The sequence below is a fragment of the Cyanistes caeruleus genome, chromosome 9, assembly GCF_971803275.1.
Source record: "Cyanistes caeruleus chromosome 9, bCyaCae1.hap1.1, whole genome shotgun sequence".
Classification (NCBI taxonomy): domain Eukaryota; kingdom Metazoa; phylum Chordata; class Aves; order Passeriformes; family Paridae; genus Cyanistes; species Cyanistes caeruleus.
Genome location: NC_141709.1, coordinates 185,424 through 202,832, shown reverse-complemented (window position 1 = coordinate 202,832; position 17,409 = coordinate 185,424). Strand labels below are relative to the sequence as shown.

Genomic DNA, 17,409 nt, shown 5'->3' with positions numbered 1-17,409 from the left:
CATTTCTTGTATCAGAGGTGAAGTGTGAAGGCCCAGAGTCTACAATTCACCAAGTGTTCGGGAGGTCCTGGACAGAGAAGTCCATTTTGGGCTACCAAAAGCACTGGGTACTCCATACCTGGTAGAGAGCATCCACCTTGAGAGTAAATCCATCAACTCCGGGCATGCTGCTCACCGAGTGGAACTCGGACAGCTGGGAAGCAAAGTGGGCAGAGTCAAAAGGCACAGCGTGGAAATACTTACCCGTCACTTCTGTCTGGTTTCGGTGCTGGAAAGTCAGAGAAGTGTGGTGAGGGATGCTGTCTGCTTTCCCAAGGGAGGCTGGAAGCCAGAGCCCCACCAAACACCTGTGTCAGGGATCTAGTCCGAATGCCCCATCTCCACACGTACACGTGGGCACCGATTGAGGAACACACTCAAAGGGTGGGGGAAAACTGATCTGGTGTTCACAGCTGGCAGCAGCAGCAGCAGCAGCAGCACAAAACATCCCCCACGGGCTCCCTTCCTCATCCCTTTGCAGCCACCGCCTGCCGGTTGCCAGAGCAAATCCCAAACGGGAAGAAGCAGGAGCAGAGCACTCACCAGGAGGAGGAATCGGTGCTTCAGGTACTTGTGGGGCTGGATGCAGCCGTACTGGGGCCCCTGGTTGTAGACGGTGCCCGTGGGGTCGAAGAGGGGCACGTGGCCAGCCCTGCCTGTGCACAGGTAGACCTTCTCCAGCTGCAGCTTGTAAGCGGCGTTGAGGTTTTGTTCGGGGGGCCAGAGCACGCGCCGGTACAGGATCTGCCCGGGGGAGGTCGGGACAAAGAGGGGCAGGTGAAATTTCCCAAGCAGGAAAACGCTGCCAGAGCCAAGTGTCCGTGTTCAGAAGGGTTGGGGTTGTTTGGGAAGGGCTCGGTGTGTGGGAGTGACAAAACGCGGTGCCAGAGCACGCTGTTCTTTCACAGGGCTGTAAGATGTCAATTACTGCTGTAGAAGAGGCAAAGCTACACGTGGGTTCTGCCCTTTCCTCTCCAGGGAATGGAAGCTGTGAAAGCAGAAATGCTGGGCACAGGCAGAAGAGGAGAGGTAAATCCTACCCTTGGATAAAGCCCCCTTGTAATCCATTTCTGCCAGAGACCTTTCCGATTTGGTGGGGTCCATTAGAAAAACCTTCTCGTTGTTACAGAGCTGAAACTCTGTGTTCAGGGAGTAAACAACTGGAAGTGGGCGGTTTGTCTGCCGGAAGGCGATCGGGATCAAAATCCTGCAACTGGGACAAGGAAGGAAACAAAGGGGAGATGAGGTTTGGACGGGTGTGCACCCCAAAGGGGCCGAGCCTGCCCTCCTGCCCTCTTACCGCTCGGGAGCGTGAGCCGGGCAGGGCAGGGCAGGGGCTTGGCTCCAGGCTCTGCCCACGGCGGCGTGAGCTGCACCGTGCAGGGCATCAGGAAGATGGTGTATCCTCCAGAGTAATCCTTCCTGGGAACAGACAGAAGACCCTGCAGCCACCAAGCACAGCTCAAAGCCCTTCACCCAGGGCAGCACCTCTCCCTTGCCCCAGCAATGTCATCCAGCAGTCCCCGAGGGACAAGTGTGACTCTGGGATCAGTCTATCCACAGGCCGCACTGCTGGAAACATTCCTTTCCAAGAGGCTGAGCTGATTTTTCTCGCAGTACAACGGTGCTCCAGCTCTGACCAAGCTCCTGAGCATTCCGTGCTATTGCTGGCGTGGCTGCTGGAGGGGTGCCAGGGAGAACGTGCTGCTGTGGGGGAAGCTGCTGGAGGGGACTGCACCCCCAGCCCTCACCTGTTGTAGGAGCTGGTTGCTCTCCAGAGCTGGTAGGGAGAATCAAAAGTCTGAGCGCTCCACAGCAGCTGCAGGGCAAATTCGATGCCTCCCAGGTGCTCTGGAGTTACCAAAGAGGACCTGACACCTGGCAGGCTGTGGTGCTCCATGACAAACAGCCCTGGGGGAGGACAAGGAGGTGACGGGAGGCAGAGCGCGGAGAGGCCCCACCTCGCAGGGGCAGAGGGGCTCCCGGCGGGGACGGGGACTCGTTCCGCTGCCTGTGCCGTCAGAGCAGAGCTCTGTGTGACCCTGCTCTGTGTCCCTGCCAGGATCGCTGCCCTCACCTCTGAACTTGGCCTGCGTCTTGAACTCGATGACCGGCCGGCCGTCCTCGCGGATGTAGATGGGGATTATCTGCAGGCAGGCCGAGAGCGCGCTGTCCGTCTGGATCCCTGCAAGGACAGCAAGCGCCACTGGGAGCCCACACAGCACCCTCGCTCTCCTCTGCTGGGCTCTGCCAGCCCCAGAAGCGCTTGGGACACCTCCACAAGGCAGGGTTCAGCTGGGATCAGCCTCCAGTGAGCCAGCTGCACGCTCCCTCCGTCAGCCACCGGCTGCCTAAGCCCCCCGCAAGCACAGAGGAAGGCAATATTCCGAGTTCCCCGCTCCCTCAGGACTCTGGGGGCAGTGCAGGAGCTAAGGGGAAAACATGAAGGAACCACTTCTTCCATAGCCCTTGGAGCGCCTCAGGCTCACCTGTCCTCCAGAGAACGGTGTCGTAGAAGAAGGAGAACTCCATCTCGCTGCGGTGCTCCGGGGAAGCCCAGCCCCTCGGTGCCGTCACACAGATGTAGGACACGTAGAGAGGGACGTGGACTGTCAGGAAGGACTGAGCAGAGTCCCTTACCTGGCAATAAAACCCCAGAAAGGGGGTTATGCGCCTTGCAGTGAAGTCAGAGGTGACTCTGGACGTTTTTTACGTGCAGGTACCTCAGACAAACCGGCGTTGTAATGCGGGGGCAGTGCTAAGGCTCCCTGGGACCATGGGACAAAGGAACTCTGGGCACAATTTCACCTCAAAACCCCCCTGATTTCCAAGGCTGTGAATTAAAAATGAGCAATTCTGCTTGCTCAGGCCTCCCAGAGCTCTCCATTTATTATCTGCAGAGTGCAGCTGTACTTTGCAGGCCCTGGAGAATTCGGGGAGATGTTCCAGCCTGGCTGGGGCCAGGCTCCACATGCTCCACTGGGCAGTTTCTCCGGCCAGGCGGCTCCTCTGGGTTTGTGCAAACAATTGGAGCTATAAAAGGAAACTTCATGAACTAGTTCCAGGCTGGCAGGAATTAAGAGAGATGATGCTGGTCCAAGCAATTTAATGGGAGAGCCTGGGGGAGATGGAGTGGGCTGCACGTGGATAACGCAGCCAGGAGAGGACAGTGAGACACCCCAAACAGGGAAAGCCACTCGTTTCTAGAGGAACATTTTTGGCTTCTGGTCTCTTAATTAGGGAATGAGCCAAAATATCCCATGTTGTGGAGCATGGCCTGAGCCGCCTCTGCTCATTTCTATTGGCCGAGAACACAGTCAAACTTATAAAAGGGAGCCCAGCTGAGAACGTTTTGTATTTCCAGTACGGCCCTACATTAAAAGAAACCAGTATTTTCCTGGCACTCTGAAGATTTAGAGAATAAAATAAATGGAAAATGAATGAAATGGAAAATAAATGAAATAAATGAAAAGCACCCAGGCCTCCCAGCTAGTCCCAAATCCAATGAGATTTTTAGGCCAGAATCTCCGCAGCCCCACCGGTGCCTCCCCGCCCGCGTACCCTGTGGTTGACGCTGGTGAAGGGCGTGTTGTCCGTGATGGTCTCGAAAGGCCAGCGGGCTTCCGTTCCCGTCCGTGGGGGCGGCCACTTCCCAGCTGAACTGTATGGAAGACTGGTTGATCCCGGCCTCGCCGCAGCGCTCCTTCATCGGGGCGTACTTGGGGACGTGAAGGTCACAGGGAGTGACACAGACGAGGGGGTAGCCTGGGGAGGGGGATTTCTTCGCACCCTCCTTGGTCACTTCTTCCACGCGGTCGTAGTGACCAGCCACGGTGACCACCTGTGGGAAACCAGAGGGCAGCACTCAGCTGGAGCCGAGGGAAAGGGTGGAAAAAGCCATCCTCGCCTCCCACGTTGCCACGGCAGCCCCACTTTCTATTTCCCAAATCCCACTGCGGTTTCCACTCTGTGCTTGAAGGGCACCAACTCACATCCACTCACCACGGGAGGTGCTGGGAGAATCGGGCTCCCCGCTGCCTCCTGATCCAAAATAGTCACTGTGGCAGTGCTGCTGTCTCCTAGAACTGCTTCCACAGGATCATCTGGGCCCAGCACCAGAGAAAAGGACTCGTGCCACTCCCGGTCTTCGTTGGACATGATCTCCACCTTAAACATGATGTGGGCCACGCCTGAGGGAGCGAGTACAAGAAAAACAGAGAGAAGTGGATTCATCACCAGAGACTGCTCTGAAGTTCTCATCCGGACCCTGCTCCCAGCTGTGACCACGGAGACATTAGGATAAAATACGCATTATAAATTTTATTTCCACTCATTGCTGCTAATAATTTACCCAGAGGAGCCCACTATAAACATAAAACTCCAGCTATGACAACTGATCCAATCGATCCGGTGATAGATTTACTAGCAGATGCCATCTGAGGATTAATAGCGACTGTCTTGTAGTAGCTGCCTGAAGGAAAAATCTGGGATGCAAAGCACATTCCCATCCCTCGTCTTCCTCACACCAGTGTGCAGAGCCATTTGGTGAGGGCTTCTTGGTCCAGCAACGTGGTCTGAGGTGTTCACAGGCCTATGTTCCTTCAGGAGGACTTGACTCTGCCAAGTGCCAGCGCTTCCTCCTCTGCTCTGATCAGCCTTCCTTTAAACACATCAGCTAATTTTGAGTAACAACATTACAGCAAACTTCATGCTTTTCCAGTGGCTTTTCCCAAACCTCCTGGAAGTCCCTGGCGCGCACAAAATGTCCCTGGTCGCATCCCCACCTCAGACCCTCCCCGCCAGGCCCCTTCACCTGGGCTGAACTTGAGCATCCAACTCTTGGGGTAGTAATCCACGCCGGCCTGTGCCGAGCCGTCGCGGGTGCTGCAGCGCACCTTGGAGGTTCTGTTCTGGTCACCTCTGCGGATCACCGGGATGTTCAGCACAGCCACTCCCTCCGGGCCCGGCGGCTCCCGGCACCTGGTACGCGGCCTCTTCGAACTCGATGCTGGGGGCTGCAGGCACAGCAGGGAGGGGAAAAGCTCCGGGTTTGCACCCCTGACTGGCTCAGCTCAGCTCCTTTCAGACTCGTCTACACGCCTTCGGAGCGAGGGGCTCCTCAAAGCAGGGGCCAAAAAGGCTTGGGTGTGACTTAGGGCAGAACTTAACGAGGGCGTTGGGTTACAGAGGATGGCAAATGATTCTCCCATCCCTGGCATCCCTCTTCTCCCCCCACAGATCTCTCCAGGCTGTGATGCTGTGGAGGGAGAGGAACATCTCCCAGGGGAAGCACAGCAACTTCCAGCAATGGAAACAGGAGAGGTGGTGCGTCTGAGCTCTCTTAGCCAAGCCCTCCCTTCAGCCCAGCACAGGGCTGTGACCACGGCACCGAAGGCATTCACTGCAGCCCTGGGACTGTGCCGACTCCCTGGGAAGCAGCAGGACATCCTTGCAGAGCAGCCTCACTCACCATCTTCCTCATTGGTGACAGTTACGGTTGCCACGTCCATCTTCCCAACCCGAGCTCCGCTCCAATGGTTTCCAAGGGGGCTACTCAGATAGACCTGGAACTGCTCTTCTGGTTCGAAGGCAGAGTCATCACTGATGTGGACGCTGCAGTTCTTCACCTACAGCCAAGTGAAGAGGAGAAAGCAGCGCACACTGATACATCTGATAAAGCCCCGTAAAGGCCAGGCTGTGCCTCACTATCCAGGGTTGCTGTCCATCCTGGAAGAAACCCTTCTATTTTTAGGGCTGCTACTTCAGTGTGGACAAAGCACAGCCTGTTACAGGAGGAGACACATCAGCAAAGACATCTCTTTCCACAATCCCACAGCTCTCTGTAGAACAACCCTGAGTCCTCCTGATGCATCACATTTACATTTCATAACGTAACCAGTTTCAGCATGAAACGCACAGCCCCTTCAGAGTGGCTCACGCTGCTAGGACAAGAATCTGTGCCACCTGAAACCAGCCTGGACAACTCTGCCAGCTCCCTCTGACGACAGAGAGCCGAGGAGGAGACGTGAACCTCTCTCCCAGCACCGGTTCTTCGCTCCCCCACGAGGCAGGTCCAGCTCACCTTCTCCCCTTTGAAGAAGGTGACGCGAGACTCCTCTGCATCCCTCCTCTCCGCGAAGTCCTCCGTGACCTGCGCCGTCTGGCTCCGCGTGTAGCACCTGACGGAGGACTCGTAGCTCAGGTCCCCCGTGCGGAAGATGGGGATGTGCAGGGTCCCTTCCTTCTCCTTGGCCGTGTAGGTGTCCTTGGTGAACTGCATGCTGGGCACTGCAGAGGGGCAGAAACAGAGCCCAGCAGAGCTGAGGATCCTCAGGGAGCCAAGGGGCCAGAACAGAGCAGATAGAGCTGCCAGGGGTAACTTACCGTCTTGGAAAATGTCGTTAATGGCCACGACAGCCTGGAACGGCTTTGCCAGCTCGGCTCCGTAGGGGGAGCTGAGGTAAACAACAAATGTCTCCAGCCCTTCTATCACTGGGTACTGAGCATCGTCCAGGATTGTCAGGGGGCAGAACTGGGAGGAAAGTGGAATTCCTGCTGTTAGACGTATAAAGCTTTCATCCCTCTCAGCACTCACATCTGGCAGTCTAGTGTAAAGCCATTATGTCACTGGGTTTTCTGAATCCATTAATCAATGCAAAGAACGTTCTACGTGAATCCAGCTTATCATTTCAGAGAACAGGGCAGCCATCCTTATCATGGAAGAGGTGGCACGGCCAAATCTCTCCTGGCTGGAGTGCTGATGGGATGGGAGTCTGTGCTTAGCAGACTCATTAACAGTTCTCAAGTGGCCCAGCGAGGATATTCAAAACAAATGCTAGATATGCACAGAAACACAAGACAAGTGTCACCAGGCAAAGCAGACCCAGCAGGAATCCAAGTGGCTCCTCACCTCTTCTGTCTTGCCTGGCCTGAACTCTATTTTTCTGGAGCTGGGGACATAATCAACTCCCGGGCTGGCCGAGGGCGGGTCTGACGTCCGAGTGGCACACCACACCGACGTGGGCGTGGAGAGGTCGGGTCCCTGCCGGAGCACTGGGATCTCAATGTGTCCTGCAGCAGCACGTGCACATGAGAGAGAACAAACTGAGAGAGCACAAACTGAGAGAGCAGCCACGTTCCACAAACCCCTGCCTTGCCCTGCAGCACTGCTCCTGCCCCCAGGCTCCCCCTGGGCACACAGGGAACCAGAGCCCATCCGCACATCTCTGAAGTTCTGCTGTGCCCCGAATCGCTCCTTCTGGCACCTCCTGGTGGTGAAAGCTTCTACAGTGAGCATCCCAACACGACCACCTGCTCCTCACCTGCAGCCTCGCTGACAGTAAAGGTGGCATTCCCCAGGAACAGCGTGGAGGCGTCGTTGGGACCGGCGATGACCGCGTTGGCTGAAGCCCGGCTGCCGATGCGGGCGCTGTTCGAGGTGTCGGCCAGCACCACCTCAAACTCCTCTTCCTCTTCATATTCGCTGTCGTCGATCAGAGTGACATCACAGGTCACCAGGGTGACACCTGGCCCCAAAATGAGGCGGCTCTCATCCGACAGCCCCCGGGACTTGAAGTCGGAGCCGGATTCCAGCACGTGAAGGCTGCTGCCCTTGGCCGATTGGGGGACGGTGTAGCAGATGCAGACACGGTGCTGCTGGCATCCCCTAGGAAGCAACAGGGAAACTCCATAGATCTGTGGAAATACTTTTAATCTGTTTGCTGGAGATACTGGTCACTTAAAAAATAAAGCAGCATTCGGAAAAGAGGGCGAGGAATGAAAAAGAACACCGTCCCTGCTCCTGAACTTGCATGGCAGCTGGCTTAGACATGACTTCCAGGCATGCTCCTAAATCCACACTCAGAAAACCGGTGGCACTTGCCTATTAACATGCAGCCCAGTGACAGGGTCCACATAAAACACTGTCTAGGTCACAGAGAAGCAGCAAACAAATACAAGGGTTTGCTCCTGCTGGGAGCTGAAACAAATCCAAACCCAAGAAGCTTTAACAGCAGAGACAGGAACAAACACACTGCGTGTAGCTTGACGTTTCACAGTCGTGCCACATAACATCGGAGAAGACCCCAAAACCACAAGCAGGCACAGCCCAAGGGCTCGCTCTCTGTCACGAGGGTTCCCCCATGGCCCTCCCATGGGGCTCAGCATGTCCTGCCCAGCCCGACCCACCTTTCCTTTGCACGGGAGCCGAGAGCAAGCCGGCGCTCTCGCTGACGTGGAAGGCGTTCCCGTCAAACTGCAGCGTGGGCTCGTCCTCGGGGTCCGCGACGGTGACGGTGGCCCGGGTGACGTTCCCCAGCAGGGCGTAGGCCGGCATGCTGAGCTCTACGGAAAAGCTCTCCGTGCCCTCGAACACGTCGTCGTCGTTGATGGTGACGGTGGCAGGACTTGGTGTCCTCCCGCTCCTCGAACTGCACCTGGAAGGCAGAAATCCGGCTGCTGTCCTTGGACCGGGCTCTGGAGCTTCCCGTCCTTCCCGTCTCACCCTGCTCTGAGGCGTTCCCTCTTCTGACAGCAAATAACTCGCGTGACTTTAGGAATAAAACACACCCTCCTCGGTGTTTTTAGCACTTTTTGTCTGTTCTTTCCTCCAGGCTCTGTGTGAGGCAGGTGTGGTCGGGCCCACCCACCTGCCCCGCATACTCCACGTAGTCCTGCTCCCCGGGCCGTGATGCGGCTCCAGCGGTGGCCGTTCCCTGCTCGGTGCGGCACAGGACAATGCTGTACCGGTTGAGGTTCCCCACCCGCCTCACGGCGACGCTGACGGAGCCGGCGCTCTCCCTGACCTCGTAGCTGGAAAAAGGGATCGAGCACACACAGGTAACGGGCTGGGGAGCAAACCCCGTGCGGGGCTGCGGGGGTGAGCGTGGCCTCCCTGGGAGATCCGAGGAACAATAACAACCGGGGACTTGGGCGCGGGGCAGCTGCTCCACGCTTTAGGCCCCTCTCCTCACTGACAGAATTGCCTTCCCATGCTGCAGGGAGCTCAGCTAAGAGCCCAGCCCCCAGCCAAGTGCCCCTCGTGCCACTTACCTGCCGTGAGTAAAGCTGAGAAGGGATCGCTGGACGTGGAAGACGTTGCCGCTGACCACGTTGAGTTTGCTGTCCTTCACTAGGAACTGAAAGCTGTCCGCGGTCTCCTGGACCATCTCCTCGTGCGCCACGTACCGAATGAGGCCCTGGTTCACATCCTCTGCCGGGAGGGAACGTCCAAGGAGTTGGGACAGAAATCCCAAGGCAGCTTTGGAGATGAGCAGTGTGGGTCTGCACGGCCACATGGAGCGAGGATCACAGGGAGCAGTTACCCCCTCACCTCCCCTTCCCTCAGCCCCGCAAGAGTGAACTCTCCCCACATTTTGCTGGCTCTGCACAGCTAGCCACACCACTGTGGTGAACACCTCCTGCAAGATCTATAACCCCTCTTCACTGCCCCAAGTCACAGCTCCAGCTCTAACAAGCCTGGAGAACCTGGGACAAGCTGCAGGACACAGGTTGGTGTCTCCAAGAAATTACAGGATTTCTGCAACTGACAGCCAAGTTCAATGCTTACTGTCAACACACTTTGGAGATCTGCCCCTTGTCTTCTCCCCTCACACCTATTTTTCCCTTATTTTAACAAACTGAATCAAGTGATGGAAAAAAGCAGCAGGACACAGCCCAGCTCCATACCCTGTGTAAAGGTGGTCACAGCTGTGCCCGGCTTCAGCTTGTTCTCCACGTGGCCATTTCTGGGACCGGCTGTTATCTCATAGATCAGCTGTTCGTCATCTGTGTCAGGATCTGTCATCAGTAATTCCTTCTTAGTGATGAGATTGGTGGCCTGGATTAAAGCCAAAACCAAGGGAGTCAAACTGAAGCTCCAGCAGTGCAAGTCTGATTGACTGTTCACACAAAAAGCCCGACCATCCCTCTGTTAAAACAGACAAAGGGAAAATCTAGGGATGTGAAAGCACAGAGCGGCCTTGAACTGAGATATCCCACAACGTGTTTGACAACACAACAAAGATTCAAATTTTGCCTCGCATCTGGTTTAATTAAGCCAGGTTTAGTTTAATTAAGAAGACAGATGTGGCTCAAAGAAAAGCAAATTCCAAAGCAGCTGCCCAGCCTTATTTAGCTGGGGCTAAAAGCTAGGACAAATCTTTGGGTTTAACTTAGAAAGTTCTGTTCCACGAGCTGTGCTGACGCTCAGGTGAGGCCCTGCTTGGCAATAAAACATCTGCAAACAGCCTCAGATTGAAGGACTCACTCAAGACAGTTCGCACAGCCTTGGAGAGCCTCCAGGAGAGCACTTTTCAAATGCCCTCAGGTGGATCTGATTCAGTTCTACCACATTTTGCTTTCTCTTCAAAAGCAGAATGTTTTTGACAGCAGGAGAAAGAGAGAAAATTGAGCTGCTCGAGGAGCAGGAGTGCTTTTCCTGAAGTGAGGAGTTTGAGCTGAGATAGCCATTTCTTAATGCAATTTCTTACTACAGCGTTTTCCACTCATTTTTTTCTGGGAAGAACCAAAGTGTTGCTTTACAGTTAGTGCTGGCTCCTCAGAAACAAGCTGAGAGTTTTATGGGGTTTTGTTTGGATTTCAGCACAACAAAGGCATTTGTTTCACAGCAAGAAACTCCTGCACCGTATCCTTGGAAAGCCATCTATCTCTGCCGCACATCATCAAGACATCTCCACCGTCAGCAAAGCTAAAAATGTACCCTGGGGAGGGTATTCTCCATCCCAAAAATCAAAGTGCTGAAGGATGAGGATGCTCTCCTGCGAAGCCCCTTCTCCTGGAGCAGCCTGAGAAGCAGCCCAAGCTGAGGCCAGGCAGCTGTTACCTTGCCATCCGTGTACTCCAGTCACTGCAGGCCCAGGTTGGTGACCACCCTGGGTGTCCCGTCATCCACAGGGAGGATGTCCACCTGGAAGCGCTGCGGTGCTGCCGTCACCACCTGACACCAGTTCAGAGACACGGGGGTTACTGTGCGAGTCAGAGCCTCAGCCACCACGTCACCAGCTCGGCTCCCTTCGGCTCTGCTGGCAGCAAGGGCAGAGTTTGCAGGGAGGGGAAGAAGCAAAGACGTGACCGAGAACATTCAGTCAGCATCTCAGTCCCCCCTGCCCCGAGAGGAGGCAGATCCCTGTGAGCTCTCAAGGCCCCCTCCCATCCCTTCTCCTCCCTGACCTTCTTCCCTCCCTCCTGCACCACGAAGAGGGGGCTGGTGCCGTCGGAGACGGTGAGGGTGAAGCGGTCCCTGAGCGCGCTGCCGCCGCCGTGCCTGCAGCTGCCGCGCTTCTGGTAGATGTGATGTCATCCCTGGTGAAGGTGGTGGCCTGCAGAGGACGCTGCCCGCGGCCGCTGCGCTCCATCAGCCCGTGCCGGGGCGGCTGCACCGCCCCGAACGTCAGGGACTCCACCTGTGCCCGGACATGGAGGGGCAAAGCTGGGGACACGACCTCAGGACACTGCCCTTCCAGCTCAGGAGGCCCGGACAGGGATTCTGGCCAGGCAGCTCCCCTGCGTTGGTGTTCCCAACACAAGGGTTAGCACAGAACATTCCTGGTTCCCCCTGAGCCCCGCCCTGTCCTTGTCCCTCTCCCAAGGGATTTTGTTTTGTAGGTGTCTCCCTATAAAACAAGGCACATCCCACCGAATTCCTGCTTCAGCTGGTCTGAGACAGCTCCCACCCACCCCTGTGCCTGCTCCACGAACACAAGAGCAGCCCCCAGTCCTGCAGCCATTCCGGGCAGTGTGTCCCTTGCCACTTCTGCCAGGGCAAAAACCTTGGGGGCAGGATTTTGGCTCAGGCAGCCAGATCTCTCGCTGCAGGGGAAACAGCAGTGAGATAGAGCCAGTGTTCGACAGCTCAGCCTCTGGCCAGACCCAGGAAGAAGAGGAAGTGCCATTTCCATCCATGCTGAGCATAAATTCAGCATTAAGTCTTTAAACACAAGCCCAGATGTGCAGCACAAGAGGGGAGCAAGGAAGCTGGGGGTGGTCCTGCCTTACCTCTGTGTCAGCATCTGTCGCTTTGAGCTCAAACTCCGTGATGGTTTTTCTCACCCCTTCCTGAACTGTCATCCCAAAGATTTGCACGATGGGCAAGGAGTCATCCACGGCGTTTATGGTGATGTCAAATGTCTGGCTCACCTGGGACAGGAAGAAAAGCTTCCCTTGCCAAATTCAGCCTTCCAAGAGTGTGACTTCACCGCAAGAGCACAGCGATCCCCAGTTTGGGTCTCTTCATTTCAGCCTTGTCTGAGCTGCTAAGCCCAGATTACTTCTTTATCCCTCCCCACTCATTAATTCTCCCTCTTTCTGTGATATTTACGGACATCCACTTTCCCTCCCTCTCTCACTCAGTTTTGCCCCTCTCCCTCTATGTGCAGCTAGACTTCTTCTCTTTCAGAAAGCAGGAAAAAGGCATTTCTCCAGGGGCTGGCTGTCGTCACTACGCTGTCAGTGCACTGGATCAAAGCTGAGCTCCAGCAACAGTTGGCAAGCAGCTGAAAACCAGGCACCCAGCTCTTGGTGAGCCCACAGGGCAGGTGGCTCCCTGTTCCCTGCACAGGCCTTCCTCCCTCCCTGACCTGAGCGATGTGGGAAATCCCACAGCAGGAGAAGGAGGAACAGCCACATCTGCCCACTCAGGCAAAAGTCAGGCTGGGACTGACCTCGTTTGTCCCATCAGACACAGAAAAGGTGAAGGCATCCGTGTGCTTTTCCTCCTCACTGGTGTGGATGTACTGGATGCTGCCAGAGGCCAAGTCTGCCTGGCTGAAGGAACTAATTCTTGTCCCTGGAAAACGAACAACAGGGAGGAAATGTGCAGCAGAAAGAGCAAGGCAGGGAAAAACTACGGGAAGCAGGACATATTTAGGCATGAGGACTCGGTTTTGGCTGGTTCTGATCCAAGGCAGGCTGCCCCGTGAACCCTCAGCTGAGCCAGGGATTTAGCTGGCACAGAGCCTCCTAAAATTTCCTTCTCAAAAAGAAGTCCAGGCTTCTTTTCATCTCCTCCTGTTGGGAGTGGGCCTCCTGGGGCAGAGAAGCTGGGAGAAAAACTGTCCATGTAACACTTGGATTGTCGCTGCTGGGCAGGACTAAGCCAACCGTGGCATCGCTGGGGATGAACCGAAGGCCTCCTGGCCTCACAGCAGTTTTCCAAAATGCCTTCCAAGGATCTCTTCTCTCTGCCCTTCCTTATACCCCTGCATTTAGTACCCAGTCCCATTTTCAGCACTGATTTATAGTGACATCTTTACAGCCCATTAGGTGTGACACAGCCACAGAAAGGTACCTGACAAGCATTTTAAAAAACACTTGAGCATTTTTAAATCTCTTTGCTACGTTCAACAGTTTTTACTGCTGCTGTCAACCAACATCCTGACAAGAAGTTTGCCACCAATATATCACACTAAATGGCTGCTGACAAGTGCTGGCCACACTACAGAAGACACCAGGATCTGATTTAAATAAATGAGCCACAATGGAACGATCAGCTAATATTTCCTCAGAGCTCATCAGCTGGAAAGGTTTGGGTTCTCTTTTGAACACTTCAGTATTCTCTCCTTAGGTTTAGGTCATTTGAATCATTACAGCTACTTCTCAGTCTGTGACTCGGTAGCCTTATTGGTCCCTCACAGACATGAAAAAGCAGAGAAATCAGAATCATCATCAGATTTTAAATAACAGGAGGAATAAAGCCCTTAATTCAAGTCTCCCAAGTACAAGATTCGCTGGTTAGTTTGCAATTTAGACAAAGATACTGCAAGTTTTTAATTTACTCTCACAGCAGAGAGTAGTTTGCTTATTATAACTCATTCACTATTCCTGCCCTTTCAACATGTTTTTGTGAGAAGATGAGGCAAACCACACACCCAAACTGAGCTGTACAGGGACCGTCTGCATCTTGAAAACACAGAGCAGATATTTCCGCTTTCATCTCACGTTAACGAGAAATATAAAGTTAAGAAGAAATACAACCTTAGATGAATATAATAAAATCAGAAGAGCGTATTTTATGACACCACAGATCAAGATTAATTCATCAGGGAGAGGCAGCACACTCGCACAGTCAGCAGGCACGAAAGGCAGCTCTGAAATTCAGATCACATCTGCAGAACTGACCAACCCCCTTCCCTGAACAACCAGAGTTCATTATCCAGCACAACCATCACACCCCAACATCGCTTCCTGTTAAACTCAGTAGACGGTTCCCTTCCTCTCTCCACAGCACAGCTTAGGGAAACAGGCTGGGCTTTAGGGATCAAGGGACATACTGGCCAAGAGGAGGACAGAAAGCACCAAGGAGGACAGTCTGTGCACCAAGATGAGCCGTTCCCAAGGACATTAAGGGATGGATTCTTTGCTGTTCACAGCAAAGGCCAAAGGTTTTCCTGGGAGAAAAGGAAAACCTACTGCAGAAGCAGCAGTAGGGCCAGAAACTGGCCCAGAGGCTGAATAAATCCTAAACTGGGATTATTGGGCTGCTCTGCCTCCACTCACCTTATTCCCTAACCCTCTGGGCTCATTTATTTTAGCTTTGATTTCTAACAGGAACTGGAATTGTGTGTCGCTGCCTCTGGGCATGTTTTTCCTGCAATGAATGTTTAGGGCTCAAAAGCCTCCAGCATTTTGCTGCTGTGAGAGCCCAACACCTCCCAGCTCACCTGGGGAAGCCACGTGCTCCAGATGCCCCAGCTGTGGCTGCCAGGTGACCTTCAACTGGAGCTGGGAGGCTTCGCTGTCCTGGTCAGTGGCCGAGAGCTGGAGGGTTCTGATTGTCTTTGCCGAGTTCTCATCCAACACCAGCCCCTCGTTAGTGATGATGGAGGGGGGAAATCTGTCCTCTGGAAGGGTTAAACACAAAGCTGAGTTAGGAGATGCTTCTTCCCGTGGGTGCTTGGGCAGGAAAACAAAACACACGCACAAATGTTTTGATAATTCCAAACCAGGAACTTTAGGCCTTGCCATTGATCGGGGTTGATAACATTATAATGTCTTATAGACGATCTCAACAAAATGTGAAAGATACTAAGGGGAATTTTTCTACCTTTTCACTGAGTTTGTCAGAAGCCAAAGAATGAACCCTTACATCTGCAAAATCTCCCCGTGCCCCTCACTTCAAAGGCCTTGGAATTGACGGCGCATCAAAACCGAGTCTCAAGAATTACATTTCGCCTTGCAGTACATGTGGGATGGAATCTGGGAGCAGCCCTGAGCGCTGCAGCAAAGAAAGCATAACTGCCTTTTACCTATGACATGGATGTAAAAAACCCGGTCCATCAGTTTGTTGCCATCTGCATCCATCACATCAAAGGTGAAGGGGAAGTTTCCACCAGGATCCCTTTCCTGTGGCTGGCATTTTCACCACATGCCCTGGAGAGAGGGACAGCAGAAAAGAGATGCTTCCTTACAGGCTGCAGCTTCTAATTCTTACTTTGGAAGCAGGCTGACCCCATCAGCTGAGGCACCTGGGGCTTGACAGAGCTCCAGAATTTGGGTTTCACAACTTTCTCTCTTTATTCTTTTTCTCCTGCTGAGAGAGCTGTTTTAACATCTGTTCAATGATACAGGGTTCTGCTCTAATCTTACTTCTTTCCCTCCCTCTCTCATAAAGAATCACAGAATCATGGAATATCCCAAACTGGAAGGGACCCATAGGGATCATCAGGTCCAGGATGTTAAGAGTGTGTTATCCCCTTCTTGCCTCCCTGCCCCACCTGCCCCAGCCCCCGTGATTTCGCGGTCTGTTCCTATGTCCCCAAACCCCACGGCGGATCCCGCGGCGCCCCCTCCCCTTCCCCATCCTCATCCCTCTCCCGTCTCCGACGTGGCAACCGGCGAGCTCCCCGCTCCGTGTTCCACACCCCCCCCAGCCTCGTCACCGGTGTCGCAATCCCCGCCCTGCCCGCCCCCGGCTCTGCCCTCACGGCCCCCGTTCCCTCTGTCCCCACAGGCGTCCGTCCCTTCCCGCCCGCTTAGAGCGGCGCGCCCCCGCCCCTCGACCGCGCGGCCCTCGTTACTCCTACCCCAGTTCCGGCACGCTCCGCTCCCCTACAGCCGCTCCGTGCCGCCCGCGCCGCCTATGGCGCCCCGCGGGCTCCGCTTTCCCGGCAGCCGTGCAGTCGCCGTTCCCGCCGCCGCCGCCGCCGCCGTTCAGCGACGCCGCTCTCAGCGGTGCCGCCGGGGCCCATTCGGAAGTCGCGCCGTCCCACACCACTCCCCCATGCTGCCCTGCGGCGCTGACGTCATCCACGCATGCGCAGTCACAGGTTCTATCGCCGATGTTCCTGCCGCCGCGCGCGGCTGCCCCGTGCCCGCTCGCAGCCGCAGCTTTTCCACCGCCCTCCGTACCGGCCTCTCAAGCCGCGGGGGGGAGAGCAAGGACGGGCACGGGGCCCCGGCTCTACAACTGCTGACAGCCGCGTCGCCTCTGCCACCGCCCGGCCCAGCCGCTGTCCGGTCCCCGCCGTGCGTCTTCACGTCCCCGCGTCCACCACCGCAGCCGCCCGACGCCGGCACACGGCCCCCGCCTGTCTCTGCCCCGCTGCTAACACCGGCACAATAAATAAACGGGAATTGGGGGAAAATCGGGAACTGGGGGAAAAAACGGGAATAAAGAAAAAAACACTGGAAATCGGGAGAAAAAAAAAAACGGGAAAGAAAACAACAAACCAGGAATAAAGAAAAAAAAGGGAATTATGGGAGAAACGGAAATTGGGAAAAAAGGTAATGGGATCAAAGGGAACAGGATCAAAGGTCCCGAGGGTGCTGAGCGCCTTCCAGAAGGTACAGGATGAGTCCCGAGCGTGCTGAGCACCCTCGGTACTCATCCTGCATCCTCGGGATGGTGCTGAGCACCCTCGAGACGGCGCTGAGCACCCACGGTATGGTGCTGAGCACGCTCAGGACTTATCCTGCAACCGCGGGACTCATCCTGCACCCTCGAGATGGTGCTGAGCACCCTCAACACTCATCCTGCACCCTCGGGATGGTGCTCAGCACCCTCGGGATGGTGCTGAGCATGCTGAGGGTGCTCAGCACCATGCCAAGGGTGCTCAGCACCATCCCGAGGGTGCTGAGCGCCTTCCAGAGGGTGCTGGATCCGTCCCAAGGATGCTGAGCACCTTCCAGAAGGTGCTGGATCCGTCACGATTGTGCTGCGTGCCTACCCGATGGTGCAGGATGTGTCCCGATGTTGCAGAGTGCCTTCCAGATGGTGCTGGATCCATCCTGAGGGTCCTGGGCATCTTCCAGGAGGTCCTGGATCCATCCTGAGGGTGCTGATTGTCTTCCAGAAGGTTCTGGATCCATCCCGGGGGTCCTGAAGGCTGCTGAGGTTCTCCCGGTGTTTTGGAC

General features: G+C 55.2%; 1 pseudogene; it reads right to left on the bottom strand.

The window, feature by feature from the left end:
* On the bottom strand, positions 1 to 15,414 carry LOC147651406 (extracellular matrix organizing protein FRAS1-like; annotated as a pseudogene).
* Between the last annotated feature and the right edge of the window lie 1,995 nt (positions 15,415 to 17,409).